The sequence below is a fragment of the Triticum aestivum genome, unplaced genomic scaffold (assembly GCF_018294505.1).
Source record: "Triticum aestivum cultivar Chinese Spring unplaced genomic scaffold, IWGSC CS RefSeq v2.1 scaffold145760, whole genome shotgun sequence".
In the NCBI taxonomy this organism is placed as follows: Eukaryota; Viridiplantae; Streptophyta; class Magnoliopsida; order Poales; family Poaceae; genus Triticum; species Triticum aestivum.
Genome location: NW_025231843.1, coordinates 1 through 8,276, shown reverse-complemented (window position 1 = coordinate 8,276; position 8,276 = coordinate 1). Strand labels below are relative to the sequence as shown.

Sequence of the window (8,276 nt, the reverse complement as noted above, 5' to 3'; positions counted from 1 at the left end):
GTCCCGTGAAGCGCCACCCGTGAGGAATCGATGGCAAGGCTGACCGGCGGCAGCCTTGCCATTGATTCCCCGCGGGAACCGAGGCCGTTGGGGGAAGACGAGGCGCCGAGTCGCTGACGCGGCTGGCCCGCATCTTTTTCGCGCCAAAACAGCTCGCCCCGGCGCCCCCGGGCGCCCCCCAGCGCGCCGGGTTCGGGCTGGATCCGCCGGCGCTGTTTTCGGCCCAAGCCGGCGAAAATCGGGTTCCTGGGGGCGCAACTGGGCCGTTTTTCGATGTCGGCGCGAAAAATTCGCCTGGGGAGGCCTTCCTGGGGCGCGGCTGGAGATGCCCTTAGAAGATACAGAAGGGTGCTGACCAACTTTGAGGGAGAGATGTACTTGGGAGAGGATTTTCTGGCAAGGGAACGGGTCCATGAAGCTCACTAGACACACCTTAGGTGTAGGGAGAAATTTGCCATTTGATTTTGCAACTGTAAGTTAAAAATAGCTTTGCATGTTTCTATAAAAGTGCAAGTGCTTGAAAAAGTGTGTATTGCACTTTTCGTGTCAGAGCCTGGCTTAATAGGAATGATAGACTACTCATATCAATAAGAAATTCCTTTTTTCAGAACTCCATTTGAAAAGAACTCCAAAGTTAAGCGTGCTTGGCTTGAAGCGATTATAGGATGAGTGACCGACTGGGAAGTTGGTCCCAGGTGCGCACGAGCGAGGATAAAGTGAATAGAAAAGACTAGTATTGGTCTGTGTGACAGTCTAGATACCACCAAACATAACGGCCGAGAACCGGTTACTATGGTCGGGGCATTACATTTCACTAGACTAAGGTCGCGCTTGGATGTGGTGTATTTTGATACAAGTGTATTTATTCTACACGTGTATTTTACCGGCCATGAGCAGATCTCCACCCGGAAATGAAACGACGAGCAGCGACCTGTATTTTTTACAGGTGTATCTGAGACTGAAACGGTAATCCAAACAAGCCCTAAAAGGAATACCGTATGTGTTGAATGACTACTGCGACGACATTGAGGAGAAAGTTTCCTCCACATATATGTCCTACCTCTTCACTCCCTCTTCTGGTGGCATGAAGGATATAAGGTGAGCCGCGGCAAACTCGAAGGACCTCATTGTATTTTATTTTACCTTTCATGATTTTTCTGCTCATAAGGACAACTTTTCAAGGTAATGAACCCTCAAATTCATGAAAAAAAATACATTTGGCCCCTCAATAACTTTGAGAGATTTTCGGTCCTTCAAGTCTCAAACTGGATAAGTTTCATCCTAATTCAAATTTTTATGGAAAAATGGCTAGGTGCAAGTGATTTTCTCTCTTCCCACTTGCCATGTAGGACGGGTGGGTCAAACAGACGTTTGTTTTCTTCCTCCTCGCGCCCACCCATGGCAACTACGAACGTTTTCAACGGCAAGTTTAGTGACTTTCATGCTTCAGTTTATTTTTTAACAGAAACTTATCATGTGTCATTGAAAATTGCCATCCTTGTGTGACTGAAATTGCCATCCGTATGTCACTTATCATTAGAGTTTACTAATTGCAAGCCGACTAATAAGATTTCCTCAAGTCAAGAGTCGATTCAGAAAATGCAACTTTAGGTTAAAAAAAAGGTAAGTGGCCAAACTGAAATATCCATTCGTCCATTCGTCGGCTCGCTTCCTCCCTCTACACCGCTGGCTTGGCTGGAAGCCCCGTGCGCCGCCAACCCCGCCGCATAACCAAATCAATCCCCCACCCACGGCGAGCGTCACCGCCCGTAGGCCGTCGGCATGGACGAGGAGAGGACGGAGGCGTGGTGGGCCCGCCGCGCGTGGGCGCTGCTGTCGGCCGTCCGCGAGCGGGCGCCGCTAGTTCAGTGCATCACCAACCTCGTCTCCATGGACATCGCCGCCAACGCCCTCACCGCCGCCGGCGCCTCCCCCGCCATGCTCCACAGCCTCCGCGAGATCCCCGACTTCACCCCACGCTGCGACGCAGTCTACATCAACGTCGGAACGCTCTCGGAGGACTGGCTCCCCTCCATGCGCGCCGCCGCCTCCGCCGGCCGCCCCTGGGTGCTCGACCCCGTCGCCGCCGCCGCCTCCGGCTTCCGGATGGAGGCCTGCCTCCAGCTCCTCTCGCGCTCCGCCCCGCCGTCGTCAGGGGCAACGCGTCCGAGATCCTCGCCCTCGCCTCGAGCTCAGATAACTCCTCCTTCAAGGTACCTGAACTAAATCCAATCCTATTAGTAACTCATTGTTAATTTCCAATCCAATCCAATCCTAGGGGTGATCGATTGTGAAACTGCAATGTTATAAACTGATTTAATCCACGTGCTCCTGGTACACGACGATTGATTCTTCAGCTCATTTGGGGTCATTCAAATTGGCTTGCTGGAAATATGCTGTCCATGTAATCTTGTGGCTAATTTCAGATTTAAAAGAAAAACCATAGCTTAGCTTTAAGTGAAACTGTGAATGCTAAAACAAGCAGTTCGACACACAACCTGTAAGGTTCACACGTGCGGAAATTACCTTGTACCATAAGTGCAGAAAACAGAGAAGGACAGTACTATGGAAGAAACACAAAGGAAAGGGACAACAAAGTGACTAATTGCCTTAGCGTGCCCCTCCTTCCACAGCACTTTTCCCACAGCAATAAGTAGGTTGAGAGATAAGCGACTAATGGCAGTACAATTTATCAGGGCGATGCACTACAGTCATTACCCTGTCTCTGAAGAAATTTTAGACTGCTTGCGGTAGTGGTGCTATTATGCATTCCAGGACAATTGGCTGACTGCACTATCTCCCTGTTATTTGAAGATGAGCAATGTGCATACCAAGCCTATTGCCGCTTACAATATACTCCCTCTGTAAACTAATGTAAGAGCGGTTAGATCACTACTTAGATTACTAAAGTAGTGATCTAAACGCTCTTATATTAGTTTACGGAGGGAGTATATTCCATCTTGCTTCTATTGGTAGTAATACTTGTGGCCAACTGCAGGGTGTGGACAGTTCACATGACTCAGGGGAGGCCCTGCAAGCCGCGAAAGCATTGGCACGGTCCAGCGGGGCAGTAGTCGCAGTATCTGGAGCAGTTGATTTCATCACGGATGGTGAGCAGGTCATCAGTGCTAGCAATGGTGTGGCAATGATGCAGAAGATCACGGCGACAGGGTGTGCTGTGACTGCTCTTATAGCGGCTTTTGTCGGGGCGGATCCTTCCGATGCTCTAGCCGCAGCGGCATGTGCGCTCGCCATCTTTGGACTTGCTGGAGAGATAGGGATGGAGTCAGTGAAGGGACCTGCCTCTCTCAGGATGCATCTCATCGATGCTCTCTACGGTCTCGACGAGTAGACCGTCACATCTGGAGTAAAAATTGCGCTGCTGTCGTAATGCATGTGTGCCCTGGCTATCAGTGTTGTAGGAGATACAGAGTCTGGAGTAATCTGCAGGGTCGTTTTGCCTCCTTGGTGCTTGGAAAACCATGAAGCGGATCGTATCAGATTGGCTGTCACTCGTCCATGTGTACCACCCCCCACCAATAATCCGGTGACCATCCGGGCTATAGTAAGTACGTACACAGTTGTGAATTGTGATGTCATCTACACTGAGAATGATGTTCATAAAATAAGCCAGTCGAAATAAGGTGTTTGTGCTTAAATGGCTTTGAGATGGTCGAACGGCTAGTCTGTTCAAACGCTTTGATCCCCCTATGCCTATGAAATTAATGATTTAAGGCCCCCGCTGCCCCAGGAGGAAACTTTGGAAAGGAAGCTAACTGGCTCGTCATGCTGCAGTTTTGCTTCTGAATTTTGTTTCCCATATTCCATGGTGAGTACATTATATAAGTTCACATCAAGTGTGCAGTTATTAGTCACAGTTCTCATGTGTTCAGTTGATGCTCAAACTTGTAATCTTCCATGTAAGCTATATATGCCGTGAATTTTCTTGCTACCATCAAGAGCTTTTTCCTCTGACTACTTCAAGTTACGAGGGTCAAGGAGTTACCAGGTTTGGATACAAGTTCTCCGTGGCTCCAAAAGGTGAACTACCAAGAGAAATACTGATACCATCTCCAGTTCTCCACGGCTCAGCTGAAGTATTTTCCTAAGAAAAATAAACTCTGCCCCACCGTCGTCAGGGGCAACGCGTCTGAGATCCTTGCCCTCGCCTCCAGCTCAGATAACTCCTCCTTCAAGGTACCTCCTCTTGCCCTACCTTCATTGCTAGCGCGGAAATCTCTTCTTTCTCAATTTGCAATCCTAGCGGTGACTGACACCAGATCTTGACTAAATAAGATGATCGACTGTCAAATTGCCGTGTGCAACTGTAGGATAAACAGGGCCTTCGGTTATTTTAGGGTCAAAAAAGATTCCGTTCAATAGAATTGATGAGAGGAGATCAATAGTTAACTGGATAAAATGAAGCGAAGGAAAATACGACATCTGAACATTCTCCTCACTACGTTTCAACCTACCTTCTCTACTAGAATTAATGGCCTTTACCTTCCTTTTTCTTGTGGCTAATTTCAGTTTAACATAGCTTTAATTGAAAGCTCAAATAAGCAGTCTGATACAACCTGTAAGGTCCAAACCTGTGCGTGTGTGTTTGTCAGACATCAGCTTCCCCTTGGGGAGTTTGATGGCTCAACGGCCATTGTGGAGTTACATCTTGAGCCTTTGCTAAAAGGAAATCACATCTATGAGAAGATTGATTTGTGAAAGCCCTCTTAGCAATTGTAGGGATGTGAGTGACTTCAGAGTTCCTCAAGGCTGTAGAAACTAGAAAGAAGTCAGCAAGGATAGGCCTGATGCTCCAGTGACCAGGATTAGAGAGAAGATCTTTTGGCTTCAGTAGCAATATCCAAGGTTTTGCAATCTGTGAGAAAATTTATTTCCCTCCGTCCGAGAGCTCTAGCTACCAAAGCTGTGAATAGTAGCGCTGAAGCTTAGGTCCAAACGTGTTGAAGTTACCTTGTGCCACAAGTGCAGAACATGAGAATGGCAGAAAAACGTGTCCACATAAGGTTAAACATCCACATAAACTCCTGGACCTATCCTAATCAGATTACTTCACCCCCCTGACATACTAAACTGATTAATCCACTACCATATAGTTTGCTCCATAAATCGAGACTGGGAAAGCGATTTTGCCATGCTGGCATGCCCTGCGACGAAAATGGAAAACAATTTATCAGGGCGATGCACTCCAGACATTATCCTATCTTTGAAGAAATTTTAGTCTGCTTGCGTTAGTAATGTTTCTTTGCATGGATTCCAGGAGGATTGCCTGATTGCCCTATCTCCCTGTTATTTGAGGATGAGCAACTCGCATATACCGAGCCTATTACCGCTTACAGTGTATATTCCATCTCGCTGGTAAGGGCACTAATACTTGTGGCCAACTGCAGGGTGTGGACAGTTCACATGACTCAGGGGAGGCCCTGCAAGCCGCGAAGGCACTGGCACGGTCCAGTAGGGCCGTCATTGCAGTATCTGGAGCCGTTGATTTCATCACGGATGGTGAGCAGGTCTTCAGCACGAGCAATGGTGTGGCTATGATGCAAAGATCACGGCGACAGGGTGTGCCATGACCACTCTTAGCGGCTTTTGTTGGGGCGGATCCTTCCGATGCTCTGGCCGCAGCAGCGTGTGCTCTTGCTGTCATCGGACTCGCTGGAGAGATCGGGATGGAGTCGGCCAAAGGACCTGCCTCTCTCAGGATGCACCTCATCGATGCTCTCTACCAGCTCGACGAGCAGATCGTCACATCAGGGGTCAAAATTGCCCTAGTGCCGTAACCAGGACATGTTTACCGTGGCTACCAGTGTTTAGGAAATATACAGTCTGGGGTGATCTGCAGGGTCCTGGAAAACCATGAAGCATATCGGATCGGATTGGCAGTTGTCGTCCATGTGTACATCACCCCATCAATAAATCATCCGGTGACCATCCATCCGGGCTGTACTAACTACTAAGTGCATATAGGCCAAGTTGGAAAAAATACGGCGATTGTCAGTCGACCGAGGACCCACGGAGGAGGAATTGGCTACTGTCAAGAAACTCCGAGAAGCTCTCAAGCAGGAGGAAACGTGGATAAGGCAGAGGTCACGTGTTCCTTGGTTACGAGAAGGTGATCGAAACTCGGGATATTTTCATGCACAAGCATCCATGCGGAAAAGATTGAACCACATCTCAAATCTTAATAGAGCGGATGGATCGGTGTGTGAGAATCCCGAGGGGGATAAAAGTGAAGTGCAGGCATTCTATGAAGCTCTCTGTTTGTCACAAGGTTACAATGACATGAATGGCTTGCTGCAGTATGTTCCAGAGCGCGTAACTCCGGAAATGAATACCTTGATTGATAAACCCTTCGTCAGAGAAGAAGTTCGAGCAGCACTGTTTCAAATGGCTCCCTCAAAAGCTCCTGGCATGGACGGGTTTACAACGGGTTTCTTTCAGCGACACTAGAACATTATTGAGGATGATCTGGTGCCAGCTGTGTTGGACTTTGTTAATGGTGGTGAATTGCCCGCGGAGTTTAACAACACTTCTATCACGCTAATTCCTAAGGTTCGTAACCCAGACTATTTCATAATATCGTCCCATATCCTTGTGTCCTGTTCCATTTAAGATTGCAGAAAAAATGATTACAAATAGGCTCAAGGATTGGATGGATATTATTGTTGGTGAGGAGCAAAGTGCGTTTGTTCCCGGGCGCCTTATAATAGATAATGTTGTAGTTGCGTTCGAAAGTGTTCATGCAATGAGAAGAAGGAAGAAAGGAAAATACTATTCGTGTGCGGTGAAATTAGACATGATGAAAGCCTATGATCGAGTGGAATGGCATTATCTTCAGGCAATTATGTTGAAACTAGGCTTTAGCATCAACTTTGTCAGACTGATCATGAATGTGTGTCTTCGGTCAGATTCTCAGTTCGTGTGAATGGCGAGCTACTTCCGTATTTTACTCCGTCTCGGGGCTGCGGCAAGGGGATCCCGTGTCACCGTTTTTGTTCCTATTGTGTGTCGAGGGACTGACCTCACTACTGAATTATTACGGTGGTGCTTATATTGACAGTGGTATTTGGGTTTCTCCTAGCTCACCATGGGTTAGTCACCTTTTGTTTGCCGATGATAGCCTTATTTTCATTAGTGCAAAGGTTGAAAGTGCGGACAGGCTAAATCTTGCAAATCTATGCTGCTTGTTCGGACAGAGAGTTAATAGGGAGAAAAGTGCAGTTTTCTTCAGTCCTAATACGCCAAGAAATAACATACAGATCATGAAGCAAAGGTTGGGTATACTTGTTGAAGCTTTCAGTGATAGATATCTTGGGCTTCCAACTGCTGTTGGGAGGATCACAAGTGGGACCTTTGATCACATCGGCGAGAGGGCTCGTAGCAAAATTCAGGGTTGGTCAGAGAAGAAAGCATGTGCTGGGCGCGAGACATTGCTGAAATCAGTAGTTCAGGCCATCCCAACTTTTAGTATGAGCTGCTTTCGGTTAACAAAGAAAGTATGCAAAGGTATTACCTCGTGTATGGGGAAATACTGGTGGGGAAGTTCTCTTGATCGGAGGTCTCTCCATTGGATCTCATGGAAGAAACTTTCCTCGCCAAAGATCGATGGTTTTTTTTAAAGACCAGCAAAGGCCGGTGTTTCATTGATCATAAGCAGGGAGCAGATGACAAAGCGATAAAGATGGAGATCCGAAGATCAAGGATAGTAAGAAGAAGAATGTCAGAAGAAAGAACATAGTGCCCCCAGGCACAAGCCGCTAGCCTACTCTCCCGACGGGTCCCCGAAGGGGCTCTGAACTGACTTGATGTCGGCTTGTTGCCAGATGCTTAGCCCTCTCCTGATCTCGTTGAGAATGTCTTCCACCTTGGCCTCTTTTGCCCTAAAATGTGCAGTGGTTCCTCTCCTGACATATGTGCCAAAGGGCAAGCATTGCAAGAGACTTGATCGCTTTCCTGTGAGCAGGCGGCGTTGCATCTGACATAGCTTTGAACCTGTCCAGGGAGCTTGTGTTGCCGATCCATGATTCCTGCCTTAGCGCGCGGCAGCACGTCCATGTTGCAATAGAATTCCAGGTTTCCTTCGTGAGGGGGCAATGCCAGAACAAATGCTCGGAGCTTTCCAGGTTGCGGAGGCATAGCTGACAGAAATAGTTGTTTGGCCATCCTCGCCGCTGCAACCTATCGTTGCACCAGAGCCGGTTTTGGTGCAGTAGCCAGGCGAAGATCTTGAGCTTTGCAGGCGCACGGGTGGTCCAGAT

At 48.0% G+C, this 8,276-nt stretch overlaps 1 pseudogene; it reads left to right on the top strand.

Annotated features, from left to right (window-relative positions):
• The first annotated feature begins 1,689 nt into the window (after positions 1-1,689).
• LOC123175856 (hydroxyethylthiazole kinase-like) lies at positions 1,690-7,093 on the top strand (annotated as a pseudogene).
• The last annotated feature ends 1,183 nt before the right edge of the window (positions 7,094-8,276 follow it).